The sequence below is a fragment of the Saimiri boliviensis genome, chromosome 11, assembly GCF_048565385.1.
Source record: "Saimiri boliviensis isolate mSaiBol1 chromosome 11, mSaiBol1.pri, whole genome shotgun sequence".
Lineage (NCBI taxonomy): Eukaryota > Metazoa > Chordata > Mammalia > Primates > Cebidae > Saimiri > Saimiri boliviensis.
Genome location: NC_133459.1, coordinates 83412126 through 83432838, shown reverse-complemented (window position 1 = coordinate 83432838; position 20713 = coordinate 83412126). Strand labels below are relative to the sequence as shown.

At 37.2% G+C, this 20713-nt stretch overlaps 1 protein-coding gene across 2 annotated transcripts in view; it reads left to right on the top strand.

Moving 5' to 3' along the window:
• COL24A1 (collagen type XXIV alpha 1 chain) overlaps positions 1-20713 on the top strand; it is a 400711-nt gene that overhangs the window by 211360 nt on the left and 168638 nt on the right. The window lies entirely within an intron of this gene.

Below are 20713 nucleotides of genomic sequence, written 5' to 3'. Positions count from 1 at the left end.
TTACATTTTCATATTTCCATTTTAAGTTTTCTAAAATTTAATAATTTTGAGCAGAAATTTTTTTTCTTAAATGGTGAACACTTAAAATTTTAACCCCATCCCCCATTCTGATATACTAAAGTCATCGTTATCAACACAATTCTGGTTTTAGGCTATAAAATCTGGAGGTCTTCAGGAGTCATGATGGTTGTGGAATTGTTTGCTATGCACTATATGTCCCCAAAGTTTTTGGTTTTTTTTCCCCAGATTATTTTGAAATAAATTCTTATAGCATACATGCCTGACTGCCAAATTCCGTAAAACTTCTGTGATGGAGGAAGTGTCAGGGAATTGGGGGATTTCCATGTACTGCTGATAGAAATGAAGTATTCTTAAAATTATTCTCTTTTTAATATGGGAAAAAATTACAAATAGTTATTAGCCTCAATTAGAATGTTATATTTTAGGAAGCAGTATAGTGTAATGTCTTCTTAATGTGATACATGCCGCTTGAAATTCAACCAGTTACACTGATTTTTTTAAGTCAGCTTTTTAAAACAAATATTTTGTTGCCCATAACAGAATTATCAGAGGTTCTTTATTGTTAAAGTATCAGTTATTTTTTCCTTTCTGATATCAATAGATATACTGACAGGAGATGTCCAACATGAAAATATGTCCAATAGTCACTTATTTTCATTAAGTTTCTGGTTAGAGCAGCATAGATGAAACTGAGAGAATATACATGTTCTGAATAAGGCAATTTGATTGGCTTCAATTTTCCTTCTTCATGACACCTATACTAACCTCCATTTCTTCCACTGGACTGGGGACACTAGATTGTAAACAGGTGGGTTCACATTTGTTTCCCGATTAACACATTCCTGGCGTATGGCAGAAATTTAGTGAATAAGTGTTGGATCGAAATATTTGCCAATCTGGTGACCATCAGGGACAGTAGAGTTCTGTGTGTATTTGCAAAGACAACTGTGTGCTCATCTAGTTTTTGGTAGGTAAATCTAAAGTTGTATATATGAGGATGTGAACAAGGATGTTAAAGCACTGATTTAATTGCCAAGATAATAACCCAGTAACCCATGAGGAAATTGGGACTAATACTAAGTAGCTGTTCATGCCATCTGTTAATTATTTTACATTTAACATCTAATCTAATCCTAAGGTTCTGAAACTCAGGATTGTCCCTTTTGTTCTGTATGAAAAGCAGAAAATACACACTAGCTGGATTTCTTTCTTTTTTATAGTCACTAATTTCCCATATTGGCTAGCCGGGGTGTGTGTGTGTGTGTGTGTGTGTGTGTGTGTGTGTGTCACAGAACAATTAAAAATTGCAACAGAATAGTAGTTCTATTTCAGTTTGAATATTGAAAATTAAAGACTGCCATATAAAAATGTAGTGCTTTTCATTAAATAATTGTTACATAAGAAGGAGAAGGAATGAATGTGTTATTTTAGAAAGTGCACGGGTTTTGAAGTAAGATGTATTTCAATTCTGATCCTGGATTTCCACTTCCTCACTTGCAAAACTTAGGGTAAAATCCCTTTTAACCATGTTCATTGTCAGGGATAGAAAATTAGAACTTCTTTGGGTGAAGCTGGCATATAGAAAGTGCTTATTAAATGGTAATGATTGTATTTATTGTACTGCTGTTGCTACAGCATAAAGAGAAGAATAATAAGGCAGTTATATTTCTCCTTTTCCCCAAGTTTTTCGTGAAGATATCTTAGGACACTGTGTTGGAGGGTCCCCGAATCACTCCCAGGTTCAATGATTCACTGGTAGGACTCAAAGGACTCAGCTTATAGTCACACCCATGACTAAGATTTATTACAGTGAAGGATACAGAGCATCAGCAAAGGGGAAAGGCACATGGTATGAAATCCAGAGGAAACCCCTTGCAGTGTCCCAGAGTCCTCTCCCGGTGAAGTCACACAGGATGCACTTAATGCCCTCAACTCAGAAATGAGTTGTAACATCTTAAATATTGTTTACCAGGAAGGCTCATTACAGACTCTGCCCATGATTTTTATTGGGGGTTGATCACATAGCTACCCTCTGGCTTGATAGCTAAATTCCAAACTCCCAGAAGATAAACAAGTGCTTAGCAGAAACCATATTATTTGCACAAACAGTTGAGGCACAATGAACCACTCTTGCCAGTTTTGGAAATGCTGGGTACTGTCTCCAAATCCAAATTCCCCAGACGGCAGCCAAGAGCCAATCTTTGTAAACAGGTCGTTGTAAAGATGGCAAACTCAAGCCTGCTCTCTTAATTTTTTTTTTGCCCAGATGTGCAGATGAAATGTTCATAGGAGACATTATTTGAGGAATTTTATCTTCCAAGTAACCAGTAATTTACCAACCAAATAAGTCTTGAAGAACTATATCAATATTCCTCTTGAGAACATTTCAAAGACTGAAAGATACAGTCACTCAAATTGCCTATAGGAAGTCTGAAAGTGGGTCCACTTACCTCACTCTTAAAAATCCAGAACCACCTGAAATTAGAACCATCCTCCACTCTCCCCACTCCAAGATCTAGCTTAGTATATGTATCTGGTCACCCCATAATTAGGCCAACCTATACGGCATCTGTGGCAGTAGTTAGCAGCAAGTCAGTTGCTGATGGTCTTAAGGTCTTAGACATCAGTATTCTCAAGGATGAGAACATTGCTTGCTTTTTTCTCCTCTATATTTTACGGGACTCCAGTACAAGAGAAAGGTCATACAAACCACACTCAAGGTTTAACTTAAGGAGTCACGTAGAATTTTTTAAGTAAAATTGTTTCAGCTTTTCAGTCAGTCAGGGCATCCTTAAGCTTCAGGATTTTCAGTACAATGTTGTTATGTATTATTATATTTAAGAATCTCTTCTCAGCCAGGCATGGTGGCTCATGCCTGCAATCCCAGTACTTTGGGAGGCTGAGGCAGGTGGATCACAAGGTCAGGAGTGTGAGACCATCCTGGCTAACATGGTGAAACCATGTTTCTACTAAAAATACAAAACATTAGCCGGGCATGGTGGCACATGCCTGTAGTCCCAAATACTTGGGAGGCTGAGGCAGGAAAATTGCTGAGGCAGGAGAATTGCTTGAACTTGGGAGGCGGAGGTTGCAGTGAACCAAGATCATGCCACTGCACTCCAGCCTGGGTGACAAAGCAAGACTCCATCTTAATAAAAAAAAACAACAAATCTCTTCTCTCTACACAGAGGAAGTGTCTCACCTGTGAAGTACTAATGAGAGATTTGGGCTATAATCTCAAAAGACCAAATCCAAAAATATAATTCTGGAAAGAATAATTTTAAAAATTATTTTTAAAAGATTTCTTTACATTGTTAAAAGAAGTTGCATTTGAGAAACATAAAAAAATATGACAGAGCACTTCATAGGCCACTTTAATAAAATAGGCAATGATAACATAAATATTTTTGCAAGCATAAACACTCAAATATTCAAATGACAGTTGCATGGATATATCAGTTAGAAGCAGATTAACTATATTCATAAATAAATCGGCCAAAAAGTGAAATGTATAAAAACTCATATCACCTATGGTTGGTAATTGTCTATACCCAGCTTTATAACTGCAGCCATCTGAAATACTGTGATAGAGAACCTAAGGCTTCTGACAAGATCAATACAGAAGCTGCAGTGAGTCACCACTACATATGCAGTTTCCCAAAGAGCTGAGATCTTTAGAAATTTTATCTTTCACAAATGCAAATGTACAAAAAGGACATCTCTTCATTTACTGGGAAAGTTCAACGTTTATACACACAGTGCCTACACACACTGTCAACATTGTGACAATGCACTTTCATAGAGTCAAATTCGCAAAAATGTAAAATGAATTAGAACATTCTAAAAGTCTTTTCCTAATTTAGACTTCCAGTTTGGAATGATATGAAGTTAAAATACATAGCATAGCAAATTGATTCTATGTGTGAGGGGGTAGAAGTCACACATTATTGCATAATTTAGAAGGAGAGATTTGTACTTTTAACCTGCATTTTCACTTCTGTAATCTTTGAAACACCTGCTGCATTTGTAGTTAGAGAGTGGTTGCTGTCTACACATTTTATAAACATATGTTGTCTATTTGAAAATCTCATTATTGCTCAACTGTTGCAATTAAGTGGTTTTCTGCTTTTACTATACCAATAGTAATGGACTTTTAAACTTTTTTACCATTAAGTAGCCTGATACGCTGATCACACTCTTTTGGTGAGGGAACAATTTCACAGATCTCTTCCATTTTGTTGTAAGGAATAAAGTATGAAGCAATGATACTCGGCTTCCCCATAGCAAATTTGTGTTAGCCAGGTTTCTTCAGAGGGACAGAACCACAAGGTTATATGTAGATATATGAAAGGGGATTTATTAAGAGAATTGGCTTACATGATTATGATGGCTAAGAAGCATCACAATCGACCATATACAGACTGGAAACCCTGGGATGCCAGTAACTTGGTTCAGCCCAAGTACAAAGGCCTCAGGACCATGGAAGCCAATGATGTGACTCAGTCCAAAGCTGAAAGCCACAGAATGTGGTGTAAGTCCTGGAGTCCAAAAGCTGGTACACCTAGAGTTCTAGTGTCCAAGGCAGCAGAAGAAAAGTCTGTCCCAGCTCTCAGAGAGTGACCAATTTTAATTCTGTATTGGTTCTCTCCAGGCCCTGAGATATTGGATAGTCCCTGCTAACAATGAGGGCAGATCTTCCCCACCTAGTAGTCCACTCAGGGTTACATACTAATCTCCTCTGGAAACACCCTCATAAACACACCCAAAATAATGCTTTACCAGGTTCCTAGGTATTCCTTAGTCCAGTCAAATTGGCACCTGAAATTAAGTCATGTCTACCCCTCATCAATTTGGCGCCCATAGGCAAATCCTCACACCATATATAATTTCCAAATAAAGGCAGTAATAAGGAAGTAGTTCCACCTAATGTGATGTAACTAACATTGCATTGTGATTTTCTCTTGTATTATCCTGCATACAACTGAAATACACTAATCTCTGGATTTAATTGCATTACCCTGCATACAACTGAAAACACACCTTCTCCGGGTTTCAACTTTCAGGATTTCAACATTAGGGATTTTAATCTTTGAGGATTATGATTTTTGGAAATTTAGACTTTAGAAATTTTGATCTTTTATGATTTTGATCTTTCAGATTATGACAGTCAGGACAGTGGCACCAACTAATGAGAATACTAATTTACCTAGTGTATTCTACAATGTAGCAAAGCCAAAATTTTAGAACTCCTGATAACCAATAGTACTAAACTGGAAGGCACAGAATGAAGCCAAGGAAAAACCAATAACTTTCCTTGTTATTAGGCCAACACCATAGAGGGTAGATATCCAAAACCAACACGAATAAGTGATACGAGAGAAAATAACAATGCAAGAAAAAAATGAGAAATGTGGCTGTCTATCATTTCATTCTGAAAATGATGTCTTCACCTTTCAGAAAAGTTTTCTAGGTTTTTTGGAGCATATCTTAATGATGCTATCCTATACTTGAGCTCTAAAAATGTCATATGTGTCTATCAAATGGTATTTCAAAAAACCATAGTCTAGCTGGCAGAGAATTTCAAAAGGATTTATTATTGCCTAAAGAAAGAAAAAAAGCCATTTCTTGAGAACATCTTTTTCCCTGTATGATCTCCAGTTTTCCATCTTTATTTTTTCATAACTTAAACAAGTAAAGACTTTAACATTCCTATGTTTAAGTACACTGTGGGAACTTCTATAATTTCAATATATTAATTGAGAAACTGACATCTAATTTATGCTGTGCAATCATTCTATATATATTTACTGAGTACCTACTGTTTGTCCAGTATGGTGCTAGACAGTGATATGAGCATTGAGATGAACATCACAATTAATGGAGCACAGCTACTACATTCAAAGAGCCCACATGAGATTAGAAAATTAGACAAGTTTTTAGGATTAATGAAAACAATAAAGTAAGCTCTCTGCAGTCACAAAGTTTGCTTCCTGTAGATATGTCAGGAAATAGTTTCTTAGTGATACTGAAGATTCAGAATGCTGGAAACACCTTCTTCACTATGAAATAATAAAAGAATTCCAATTTTTTTAATATGTGTCTCATTCTTACCTGTTCAAAAGATTTTAAATACCCTCTACATAGCTGAATGCTTTTCATTTCTTGTATTATTAAAATCAGAATTTCAGATCTGAAAAGTATGAACAGAATTATCTAGTCCATCCTTTTTGTTCTTCAGATTAGGAAGGTGAAACCCAAATTGGTTCAAAGACTTGCTTCAGAATTGAAGATCTAAGCTGGAACTCTTGTCTTCTAGTAATCCTCCATACCAGGCTGTTATTTTCCTCATTTGTAGTAAGAGAGATTTGAGGGGAAAGGAATGTTGACAATGAGGAGAGGCATCAGATGGTAGATTTTCTTACTCTGACTTTGTCTTTAGATATAATCCGAAGTCACAACACTCATGAAGTCTGCATGGAAGAAATATAAAACTAATTTAACAATTTACATGTGAAAATAATGTTCTGCATATAAGCATGTATTCTCTGAACACTCCTGCATTAAGAGTCTTGGGAAGAGCTTGCAATTCAAATGTTTTGCAATACAAGTGCCATAGCAAGAGAATTCCTCATATTTCTCATCCAAGTTGCTTTTCTTTGAAACTAAGTAACACCCTAAGTTCAATTAAGTTAGGTAGATGATATTCACATTATCATCTTTGATTTATTACCAAGAGACTCATTCAAAAGGGCAGGCTATGTGAACAACATTACCAGGCAAATTTAGTGCAGGGAGTACAGCACAAGTTGCCTTTCTGTTTTCGAGTTTACCATAACATAAGTGTGAGAGTAAAAGCATCTGTTGAGTAGACATTCCAGGCATATTCTCTTGATCATTGCCAGATCTTCCTAGGGCAAAACTTTGTTCTGAACTTTTATTTTATTACTACATTTTTGATCCAAGAGTCAAATAGTTGTTAGAGAAATGTTAGAAGCTGAAATCCCTATTTGAATACCAAGCAGACCATTCAGTTTTATAAAACCTTATGTATCCAAACGTCTGAAGCAGAGGAACTGTGACTCCAGAATAGACTATTTTCTAATCAGAAATCATGAAATGCTTGTCTTATATTTCTAAATTTAATTGATAATAAAAAACATTATCTATTATTTAGTATACCTGGCATGTATTATGCTCTCAATATGTTTCTTGACTAAATAAATGACAATGTATTTTATGGCACTTTTGTAAAGTGTTAATGAATGCAGATTTATATAAAAATTGCTTTTTCTTCCATTCATCCTCATTGTTTGTAGGTAGTTTATCTTCAACTTTTGAAAACCTTAATAAGACAAATTAGGCATACTCTTAGGTTCAAAGACTAACTCAGTAAGGTAAGCACAGGTGCGTAGTCATTATTTTTATTTAGTTATACTACTACTTCATGCCAGAATAGAAATGAAGAGACCTATCCTATGTTTAGTAACATATGATTCAGCATAATCTCTGTACTACATCATTTCCTCATCTGGTTTATTTGAACTCCTTAGACACTATATACTGGTATAGTAAAATTCTCCAAGTACATTATATAAGCAAACTGCACATAATGAAATAGAAATAGACCTAAAGAAATTTTTGGTAACTATTCCAGAAAAAAATTATAATAAGCTATGATTTTTGCTGCCAAAGTGTCTTCAGTCTTTGGTGAGCTCTAAACGTTTTCTTCTCCAGCCAATCATCAGGAAAAGATTTATTACTTAGTACAAAGGAAAAGGAGGGATGAGTATTTCACTCCAGAGGCTGTCTCAGAGTATCTCTATTAGGTTGGATTTGGGATACATACCAAATGCTATTTTAGTAACACTTTGGACCTGGGAGCCAATTCTCAGAAACCACATATATGTAATGAACAATTTTCTTCCTTATAAGAAGGCAGGATAAAACATTCCATGTTTTCTAAGTATAGCAACATTTCTTACCCAGACATTGAAACTACAGTGTACATTAGGAGCCGCACTGCTAGGTTTGATAGTTGTGTCCATCAAGTGTAAGTGAACATTGAATAAAGGTATAAATTCTGTTTTTCCCATAGCCACAGATTTTGGTCAATAGGAGATTCTATCTTAGTTATTTCCAATATTCTCAACAATGAGGATCATTTATAGCAGTTATGGTTGGATGTGTCTAGTCTACTCTGAGTGGTTGTGTATAATCTTGCTGACGCCTTTCAGTATTCCCATGGCCCTCAATGGATTGAGGCCCACAGTTAGGGAAAAATTGTGAGCACACGATGGATTTTCTAGAAGCAAACTGCTGAGATGGCATTTCACAACAAGGTATTTACTAGGAAGCAACAGTTGTGGAAAGGACGTAGGGGAAGAAGGATTGTGTAGAAGAAGAACTCAATGTGTGACACAGTCCCTACTAAGTTTCAACCAGCCCTACAAGAAGCTCTGAATCCTTTATGACCCATCTGAGTAGTCCCATGCTAGGCTTAAATAACTTGGCTTTTATAATCTACTACAAGCGATCACTGTATAAGGTGCGCCCTGGGAAAGGTCTATGTACCTTTGGTCAAGAAGGCTCTCTGGAACTAAGGCAAACCAAGAAGCTACTGACAGCTTGGGCCACACAAATTCTTCCTTGAAGGAGTATCTTGGTGGCACATCTTGGTGTTCACCACAGTCTACCCCTTGTGCTACTTAGATCTACTTCTTCATATCTTTTCAGGGAGATGCTCTTCTAGGATACTAGTGGATTCTCTTCCTGAGGGAAACGTAGTAGAGGAATTAGTGGTACGAATTACAGCCCCTAGCACTGCAGCTGATTTTAAGACGTCAGTGATATTAATATTCTCCCCTTTCTCATGGGGAGAGAAACAGGAATGAATTAATTGTGCCAAGAGGGTGACTTATTTTTGCCTCCTGGTGCATGGACATAGGGGAATTGAAGTGCTCAAGAGACTGCCATAGCTTATAGTTCAGTGAGACTCTCACTGTGTCACTTGGTGAAAATGTGTCTTCTTTGAGGATGAGGGCATTTGTTTTGCAGAGCTCACATTTTGAGGGAGTGGAAAGCACTGGGACATTGAGAATGATAGTAAATGAAATTAATGCAGCTTCCACACCTTGGTTTCAGATCCATCAATATTTCCTATTGGAGACCCAATACCATATAAATGTCTTTGAATCCATGTATACTTCATTCTATAGGATAGTGTCTTAGCTTCATAAAGCATTATCTCCTAGCTGGCATTTTAGCCTGTACCCTTAGCACACCATTCCAATGCTCTCTCAAGTTGGAAATTTCTTGGTGTGCTATAGTATGACAATGAGATCTCATGGTCATAGGCCCACTTCCATGCCATGTTTGCTATAAAATGAGTCCCCTGGCCGGGTGGAGGGGCTCACTCCTGTAATCCAGCACTTTGGGAGGCCAAGGAGGATAGATCACCTGAGGTCATGAGTTTAGACCAGCCTGGCCCACATGGTGAAGCTCCTTCTCTACTAAAAATGCAAAAAATCAGCTAGGTGTGGTGGCAGGTGCCTGTAATCCCAGCTACTCAGGAGGCTGAGGCAGGAGAATTGCTTTAGCCTGGGGGGCGGAAGTTGCAGTGAGCTGAAATCACAGCACTGCACCTCAGCCTGTACAACAGAACAAGACTCCACCTAAAATAAAAATAAAAATAAGAGTTCTCTGCTCTGATGTAGTATTTTGGGGATACCATATGATAAATTAGACACTTTGTAAGCCATTGAATACTGGTGCTAATTGAGGCCTCAGTGTGGGAAAGGCAACCCATTTTCAAAGCATGTATCATTTCTGGTAGAATAAATCTTTGGCCTTTCCAGAATGAAGTTGCCTTCAACTAGCTGGTTGAGCTTCTCAAAGAATGGCACCATATTGTGGGCTTAATGTTGTTCTCTGTTGTTGGCAGTTCAGATATTCAGTGGAAGCAGTATTTATATTAGCCTTATGAAATGGGAACCTATGATGTCAGACCCATGCATACCTTCCATCTCTTCTACCATGTCCATTCCATTCATATACCCATCATCTAGCGCTGAGGTGACTCATGATCAAGGCTTGCTGATGTCAACTTTCTGAGTCATTGTGTCTACTTCTAGGTGTTCTTTCATGTTTGACCCTCTCTGGTAAGTACTGACATGTGGTACAAAGATCTTCACACTTTGTGCCCACTCCAGTATGCCCTCCCATATTCCTTTTTCTCACATATTCTTGGCCCCAGTCTTAAAATTTTCTTCCTTTTAGGTGCCTAATCAACCAGCCAAGTCACTCACAAATTTCCATTAGTCCGTACATGTTCTAACCTCAAGCAACCTCTCTTTCTTACAAAGTGAATGATCTGGTACACTGCCCGAGATTTGCCCGTTAGGAAGATGTTCCCTGTTGCTGCCTTATAAGGCACTTCTGGGTGAAGCTGCAGTGCAGCTGCCGTCCATCTTCAGTTTTCACCTATGTACCAACCGTACCCTCCGTAAACCAAGTTTAGGCTTTCTCCTTCTATGACAGCTGGTCATGAGGGATTCCCCAGAGAGCAAAGGTGTTAGCTAAAGAAGAGGTACTGGCTGGGGCTGGGAATATGAGCCGGTTGTTTATGCAGTCTGCTTGTGCCTCTGTCTTGCTCATATTCCATTCCAGATTGCACTGGAACTGCTTAGTCTTATGACTCAGCACTTGGACCCACCGTAGGAGCTTGTGCAGTCTCCTGGAGTCCTTGTCAGAGTGTTAATTCCTATATCTTAGAAAGTGCTCCCAAATTAATAAACTTTTCCATATCTAATATTATGTTACTTATGTTATGTTATATTATGGTTCTCTTGATCAAGTACCTGTACAGTCAGATCCCACACATATGCCCTATTATCCTTCCAGTACATACTGATGAGATCTTTTATTCCCTTTGTGTATAGTCTTTTCTGCCTACATCAGGTCCAGCAAGTTCCCAAGTGAGTTACGCTGTGATTTAACCCATGTTAGGGCATAATGGCTAGAAGAGGAGGTGTTGTGAATTCTAATTGGGTTACGTTTTCTTCCAGGGGAGAGGTTGTGTTAGGGGAGAATGCTAGATTATAATAAAAAGTAGGCCACTTCGGTAAGCTGTTAGAGTTCAGAGACTAGCAGTTCAAAATCTTCAGGGACCTCTGCCCAGATATTGTTTTCACAAGTATCAGAGTCTCATTTTATTTTTCCAACCAAGACCCTGACTTTGGCCTAACAGACTTGTCTTGGTTAGGAGTTGAACCTTCTCTGGAATTTGATCACTCTATTAAATCCTGGGCCTTTACTCAATCTTCTCTGCCATCCCCCAGAAGGAGAGAAGAGCCCAACCAACTGTTTGGACCATCAGAGTAGTCAGACATTGGGCCCAAATGGCCAGACATTTATACCCCTGCCCTAATCAGGCTTTGGACATAGGCCTCTCTGGTAAGGCCTAAATCTTGAAGGAGCTGATTACAGGGTTAATAAGATACGTCATTAAAAGGGAACGTGGGTGGCTTACCTCTGTTTCCACTACTACAGCTCTATCGAGGTTGTTAACTCATTCATTCAACATATATTAATTACCTTCTGTATCCCAGGCGATATGGTAGGCATCAGGAATACATTATCAGACAAGACGTCGTCCCTGCTTTACAGAGCATAGACACCAAAGCACTTAAAGTCACATCTTCCTAAATGGTACAGGATGAGGCACAGTGAGCTAAAGTAACTTGCTACAAGTCAGGCTGTCAAATACATAAATTCTTAGCTTATAGACTTCACTTGAAAATAGGAGTGAAGTGATCTGGAGGTTAGCTGTTTGTAAAGAATGATGTATTTACAAATAAACAGAAAGGATTCTTTCATACTTGTCAAGTGATAGAATTGCCCTCCAATGAAAAGATCTGAAGAAACACTATGGAAAAAAATAAACAGTATTCTACTGACAGTTCACTTTGTTCCTATATATAGTCAACTTTATGTTTTGTTTTTCCCACCCAACTCGCTAAATGTTATTATTATTAGCATTTCCTCCTAATCTAAGGACTTTAATAAAAAATATTTTAAAACATTTTAGTTTCAAACAGGAAATATTCTAATTTAAATCAATCTTTAGTTAATAAATAAGATACAGTTACTTCAAAAAATAGAAGGAGAGAGTATTAAAGTTTTTATAGACCATTTTGCAAAATGTATTCTTTTGCCAAGAGAAAAATGTTTTCAATTATTATATGGTGGTCTGGCTCTTGAAACACAGCATATTCTGACTAAAACCTTGGTGTTTTTTTTCTTATTGTGTGTAAGATGTGGAATCAGTGTTTTGAAAGATTTTTAATGTAAATTCTTGGCATATATTGACGATAATTCTGGCTATGGCTCAATTACTGTTTTGTGTTTTCTTTAAATATCTAGCAGAATTGACCTGATCTTTGTGGGCCATATGGTCTCTATTGAAATTACTCAGTTCTGCCTGCATAATGTGGAAATAGGCATAGATAATAAGTAAGCAAATGGGCATGCCGGTGTTCCAGCGAAACTATTTACGAAACAGGCAGCCAGCTCTCAGGGCCATAGATTGCTCCCTCCTGTTTTATCTGCTATTCTGTAGTAGTTCATCTTCTGGCATTTTTGGCTATCCACTTCGTATTTTAGTTATTAGTTATATTGAAATTGACTACTGTAGTATCTTATTCATGATAGATACTCAATAACTAATGAAATGTTATGCATTTTATCTGTCGGAAAATGTATGTTATTCCAACAACACTAATTTAGAATGTTCCTGAAGAAGTGTATAACTCAAAAATACATATAAAGAACTAAAGAAAACTATTGGGAGGAGTCAAAGTCTTAATAAAATATCAAATCAGGAACTGGTTTTTTGAAAAGATCAACAAAATAGACCACTAGCCAGACTAATAAAAAAGAAAAGAGAGAAGAATCGAATTGATGCAATAAAAAATGATAAATCAACACCAATTCCACAGAAATACAAACTATCATCAGAGATTACTACAAACAACTCTATGCACATAAACCAGCTAATCTAGAAAAAAATGGATAAATTCCTGGACACTTATACCCTCCCAAGACTAAACCAGGAAGAAATTGAATCCCTGAATAGACCAATAACAAGGTCTGAAGTTGAGGCAGCAATTAATAGCCTAACAACCAAAAACAGTCCAGGTCCAGACAGGTTCACAGCCAAATTCTACCAGATGTACAAAGAGGTGCTGGTACCATTCCTTTTGAAACTATTCCAAACAATATGAAAAGAGGGAATCTCCCTAATTCATCTTATGAGACCAACATCATCCTGATACCAAAACCTAATAGAGACACAACCGAAAAAGAACAACTTTAAAAAAAAAATTAAGAAGGAACAAAACCAGAAGTCATCCAGGTCTCTATTTTAAGGAGCTATAGTAGTAAATATAAATAAATTATAACCATTTCCACATGCACATAATTTGCCTTTGACCACTTTATAGTTGAAAATATAATCTTGCCCTGATTCTCACTTGCATTTGTTTTGATTCTGACTTGCATATATGGTAAGAAGTAAACGAAGGTTATATGATGCCTTTGCACAATGCATACCTTCCCTACTTGGAGCCTTCCCAGTGTAGGGAAGCTATCTAGAAGTGAAAAACTGGCTAGGAAATAGTCTTTGGGAAGAGATTAATCCTGCTATCCTCTCTCTGTTACAGTGTATTGGTCCCCAAACAATCATGATAAATTAGGCCATCATGTTTAAAAAATTTATTCTGTGAAACAGAGCAAAAATGCAGGTTTTTAATATAATTTAATGTAATTTTTAATGTAATTTATTCATATCTATCAATATTTCAAGATAGACTCTCTAAGAGGACAACTGTCTGTTGGCTTACTTCATCACCTTTCCTCTAATAGTGGCTTTTCTCCTGAGCTTACTGTTTCTTTTAATGATGATACCATTGTCCTCATACCCGTCATTACCTTGAATCCAGACTATTATAATAATGGTAATTATTATCATTTCTGTTTGTCCTATTTTCTATTTTTTCCCATTTCTGCACATTAAACACAGTGATGTTAAAATTACCACCCATTCAAGTCCAGGATATGATTACATTCCTCCTTTACTGAAAACCAATAACAATTCTTCTACATGCACACATTCTTCTGCAAATACCACGAACACAAATTTATCATTTGGTATTCAAAGCCCTCAATAGTATATAACCAATAAATCTGTCCCAGCCTATTCCCCTGCACATATTCTGTATCCCAGATAATCTGGATTAACTTTATATTTGCAAATGTTTGATCATTTGCTACTTTCCATCTTTCGATCAAAACATACCCTCTACTTGGAATACACTTTCACCATGTCAGTGTATGACCATACCTGAAATACTGCCTTCTCTATAAAGTCTTTTCTTATGTTTTCAACCATGTATAATCTCCTCGGCTTTTTTGTTAGATATTATTTTACTTTTTCTTCTGTTAACTTATAGAAAAATGTAAGGTATATTTACTTTAATCCAATTTACTGGATTTTGAATTGCTTAGTATATTTCACTCATCTTTATATCCTCTCCAGCTCTTAGCACAAGATCTGTTACATGAACAAATAAATATGCTAAATTCATTTACTTCAGCTCAGTTTGCATTTATTGAAGAAATTGATTTGCAAGTATGCTAAACTGGAAATTGATCAGTGCATTTTCTGTGAGATTAACTTTTGAATAAATCAATGGAGCTAGATTTCAAAGTTTTTCAATTTTATATCAATATGTGAATTCACTCTATTTTTAGTATAACACTAACTGCCATAACAAATAAACCTAAATATTTTTTGTTGGTTTAACACAACAGAAAGTTAATTTGCCTGTGTTAATTGTGTGGTGAAGGTGTTCCTAAGTATCTTTCCCCTGCAAGATGATTAAGAAAACCAGGTGCTCTCTCTTGGTTTTTGTTGTTGTTGTTTTTATTTTTAAGAGACATGGTCTCACTGTGTCACCCAGGCTGGAGTGCAGTGATGCAATCATAACTCCACTGCAGCCTCCAACTCCTGGGCTCAAGCCTCCTGCCCCAGCCCTCTGAGTAGCTGGGTCTACAGACACAGGCCACCACACCCAGCTGGTTTTTTGTTTTTCTTTTTTGTCTAAAGACAGGGTCTCACTTTGTTGCCCAGGCTGGTCTTGAACTCCTGGCTTCAAGCAGTCCTCCTGCCTTGACCTCCCAAAGTGCTGGGATTACAGACAGGCATGAGCCACCATGCTTGGCCCAGGCTCCCTCTTTCTTGTGGCTCTATTTGCCTCTTAGGCTCATTAGCACTTGGGGTGAAAGTGAAGAAAACCATGTGCTTCTCCTGTTAATAATTGGTATGTCATATCAGTTTAAAAAGGCACATTGCGCCAGCCAGGCGCGGTGGCTCACGCCTGTAATCCCAGCACTTTGGGAGGCCGAGGCGGGTGGATCACACGGTCAAGAGATCGAGACCATCCTGATAAACATGGTGAAACCCCGTCTCTACTAAAAATACAAAACATTAGCTGGGCATGGTGGTGCGTGCCTGTAATCCCAGCTACTCAGGAGGTTGAGGCAGGAGAATTGCCTGAACCCAGGAGGCGGAGGTTGCGGTGAGCCGAGACCGCTCCATTGCACTCCAGCCTGGGTAAAAAGAGTGAAACTCCGTCTCAAAAAAAAAAAAAAAAAAAGGTCACATTGCATCAGTCAGTTTAGGCTAAATTATACTGCAGAAAGAAACAGTCTCAATATAAGTGATTTACAGAAATAAAGGTTTATTTCTTACTTACACTCTCTACACTGAGGGTTGGCTATGACTCTGTTACATGTCATCTGCATTCTGAAGCTCAGGCTTAAGGAGCAGTGCCTGTGTGGGACATATTTAGTCTCATGGCAGAAGGAAAAAAGAAACTGACTTAAAAAAAAAGTGGCACAGGTCACTTTCAGTTTCTATTTATTCGAAATTACATAGAGAAGAATGATATTAGTAGGATGGGGGTATATTCCTCCCACGGTGAGGGGCACTCCAAATTATATGGCCAAGTCTGACATCGGTAGCATAGGGATGTATAATCTGTCAACAGAAAGGAGCCGTGAATGTTTCAGACGGTAAAATAATCTACCATACCATTTTTTCTCTTCACATTTTAACATTTAAAAATTAAGGTATTTCTCACAATCAGTGGTAAATTAAAATTGCTTGGGAGATATTTTTTTTCTATTCAGAGATTTTTAAAATGTTAGTATATCTTACAATCGATATCTTAGATTTAATGAAATTTGGCAGACTTCAGCTTTAAATGTCGTTGTCTAATTCACCTATTGTTTCCAAGTGTGTGGACAGTTTCAAAGAGCAGTAAAGACTTAAACAGCAGATAGACTTAAAGCCTGTGTGTTTAGATTCCTTACCTCTGATATAAACCTGTGTTGGCTTGCTTATTTTCATGCTATAAAAACATTAGAAAAATTGAGTGAGAGAAATTTGCAAAGGGAGAAAAACAGAAAAATCATCAATAGAATAGAAAGCTTAGAAATAAGCTATGTATAAGAATGGCACCATAAACCAATGGGTGGGTAAGAAATATTATTTAATATATAGTATTTGGAAAACTGGGTCTCTGTATGCAAAAAACTAAAGCTAGATCCCTTTCTTATACCATGTGAAAATTGAGCTCCAGATAGATTAAAGATTTAAATAGAAAAGTTAACACCTATAGAAAAGAATGTCCATTATTTAATGACATAGAAATAAGGAAAGCCTTCTTAAACAAGATCCAGAAAATACAAATCATAAGACTACATAAAAATTAAGGACTTCTTGTAAATGAAGGGTATCAAAAATAATCTTACAGGTGATTGATCACAAGAAGGAATTTAGAACATCCAAAACCAATAAGGGTTGGGCATGGTGGCTCACACTTATAAACCCAGCACTTTGGAAGGCCAAGGCAGGTGGATGACCTGAGGTCAGGAGTTTGAGACCAGCTTGGCCAACATGGTGACATGCTGTCTCTACTAAAAACTACAAAAAATTAGCTGAACATCGTGGCACATGCCTGTAATCCCCAGCCACTCTGGAGGCTGAGGTAGGAGGATCAAGCTGAACCTAGGAGGTCAAAGTTGCAGTGAGCTGAGATCACATCACTGCACTCCATCCTGGGCAACAGAGCAAGACCCCATCTCAAAAATAAATAAGAAAGTAAAACCAATAAGAAGTTTATACTTTAAATATGTAAGAATTCCTGAAAATCACCAAGAAAATATAGGAAATCTTAATGGAAAAACTTGAGCAAAGGACATGGATAAGAATTACACAGAAAAAGTCCAAAATGTGAACACACATATGAAGAGAAGTTCAGACTCACTAGTTATCAGAGAAAGTCAAAATTAAAAAATGAGCCACCACTCTATACACAGACATCAGCCCTTCTCCTAAAGTTGTGTATATTATTCCCATGTGCCTTATGCCACTAAGAAATTAGATTATTATCGTATGTGTTTTAAAACTTTACACAAAACACATAATGATATATCCTTTTGAAAAGGATTTATGCTGTTTTCTCACTCAACATCATATTCCTAAAATGTTTATCTGTGTTGATATATACAGATCTGGTCTATTAATTTTAGCTGGTGTTGAGGTTTTTGAGGGTTTTTTGTTTATTTGTTTCTCAGTATTGGTAATTCAAGAGTTTTCTTTATTGTATGAATACATTTCTGTTTATCTGTGTCTATACTGATAATGCCAATGATTCTACCTTTGTACTTAAACTGTACAGAAGTGACCATCTTTCTATATATCTTCTAGTACATACATGTGAAAGTAGAATTCCATGTCAACAACTAGAAGTGCTAAGTTGTAGATTAGGTGCATCTTCAATTTTACTATATGTAATAAATTGTTCTCCAAAGTGATTGTACCAATTTAAACTATTTCCTGCTATATATGTATGAATTCTTCTTTCCCTACATTCTAGCCAACACTGTGGTGTTGTCAGATTTGACATATGTTTTTGGTTAGACTTTTTAAGGTACTGAAATAGTTTGGAGACGGGATCTTGCTCTGTTACCCAGGCTTACTGCAGCCTCAACCTCCTGAGTCCAAGCAATCCTCCCACCTCAACTTCGTGAGTAGGTAGGACTACAGGAACTTGTCACCACCCCCAGCTAATTTTATTATTGTTGTTATGAATAGATTATAGAAATATGGTCTCCCTGTGTTGCCTAGTCTGTAAGGAAACTATTTTTAATCTATGTTTTATTAAAGATATCCCATGGGCATGGCTGGAAGCCAGTGAACTATCCACTTTTTAGTGAGAACCTATATCTTCCAGTTATGCCCTTTTGACTGACTGCACCTTATAATACGTGAAGTAAAAAACTCAGATGCCCTGTTGGGACCAGGCAGATAGTATAAGTAAGTAAAACGGGCCATATACAAGAGACAATAGTGTAACGAAGTAAAGAGTGCATCTGGATGTAAACAGTACAAGTTACTTAGTTCTGTCCAGTATTTGCCTTTGAGAATGTTTGTCTGCATTTGCTAGGTCATCTGAAGCTAATAATTTTATAAATCTTTATATGTATTTATATATAAAATATACAGATTTTTAAATGTTTTTACGTAGTTCAGTTTAGTAAATGCTATAGGCTAAGCAGAATACCTTTGTACATTAATTGTTCTAGTGCACATGGGATAAGCTAAATGAGCCTACTCCATTTATTCCCCTACATCATATGTCTTAGAAGAAGGATTTTTCACTTTGGGAGGCCAAGGCGGGTGGATCACTTGAAGTCAGGAGTCTGAAACCAGCCTAGCCAACATGGTGAAACTCCATCTCTGCTAAAAACAAAAAGATTAGCTGGGCATGGTGGCATGTGCCTAGCTATTCAGAAGGCTGAAGGAGGAGAATTCCATGAACTCAGGACGGGAAAGTTGCAGTGAGCCAAGATCATGCCACTGCACTACAGCCTGGGCAACAAAGCAAGATTTCATCTCAAAAAAAAAGGTAAAATAAAAATTATTTTTTCCCCATAGATTGACTAGTCTGTGTTCAATTTCTGTTGTTTTGTTTACTGTCTCACAACAGAGAGCTCTGTTTCATTTTTCCTGCTCAGATTTGGTTGACTGTATTAGTTAGGGTTTTTCAGAGAAACAGAATCAACAAGATACAGATATAGATAGATAAGGAAATGGCTCACATGATTGTGGAGGCTTAAAGAAAAAAAATCCCACAATCTTCCATCTACAAACAGGAGATCCTAGAAATCCAGTATAGTTCCAGCCCGTTCAAAGGCCTGAGAACCAGAAAAATCAACAATGTAAGTTCTATCAGAGTCCACAGGCCTGAGGCCTGGAGCACTGATTATTTAAATTCTATTTCAAGTCCCAAGGCCTGTGAACTAGGGGCCAATGGTGTCCTAGAACAAAGGCAGGAGAAAACTGATGTCCTCCCTTAAGCAGTCAAACAGAGAGGGAATTTTCCTTTTCTTTCCTTTTCCTTTTTGTTATATTCAGATCCTCAACAGATTGGCCAGTGCCCACCCACATTGGGGAAAGCAGTCTGCTTTAGTCTGTGTACCTATTTAAATGCTAATCTGCCCTAGAAAGAATGCACACTTAAATAATACTTAACCAAATATCTGAGCACTCTTTGACCCAGTGACCTTGACACATAAAATTAACCATGACAGGCCTCCCCACTGTCAAGTTGACACCCAAATGCATCTCTTGAAATCATACTTAACTTTCAATTAAAGACTATAACAAGGCCATAATTCTGCCTAACATATCATTATCCTGCATGTAATCAAAACTCAGTAACATCTTTTCCAGAAGAGGACATAAAGTCCTTGAGTGATATTTACTCTTCTCTTTTATATCCTGTAACTTAAATATTATGATGTAAAATTAAATATTATGATGTTATAAGGTCAATACATCTTATGTTATATGATAAAGAAATGAGATGCCAGGAGTAGTGGTTTATACCTATAATCCCAACACTTTGGGAGGCCGAGGTGAACACATAACTTGAAGTCAAGAGCCTGTCCAAAGTGATGAAACCCCGTCTCTACTGAAAATACAAAAATTAGCTGGGCATGGTGGCACACGCCTGTAATCCCAGCCATTCGGGAGGCTGAGGCAGGAGAATCACTTGAAGCCAAGAAGCAGAGGTTGCTGTGAGCCAGGATTGTGCCACTGCACTCTAGCCTGGATGACAGAGTAAGACTGTCTCAAACAAACAAACAGAAAGAAATGAGAAGAAAAGAACCAAAGATATTTGCTGTACACACACACACACACACACACACACACACACACACACACACACATTCATAACAAAATAATGAAATACTCATGACAATTATAGTCATCATTTCTATAACTGGTCACATGGTCATAACTGGTATTTAAAACTACCTTCTTCACTACCCATTCTTTATTCCATTTGCCATCAGCAGCACTTCAACTGGTTGGGATCTGTACCTGGTGGGGTATTATGAACTGAATGTTTTTATCCTCTGCAAAATTCATATGTTGAAATTCTAATTCTGATAGAAAGTCGTAGACCACATAGCTACACAAGGAGGAATTTTACTCCAAGATAAAATTTAGGCTAAGTTAGAAAGAGACATATTGATTACAGGTGACTTAAGACCCAGGTAC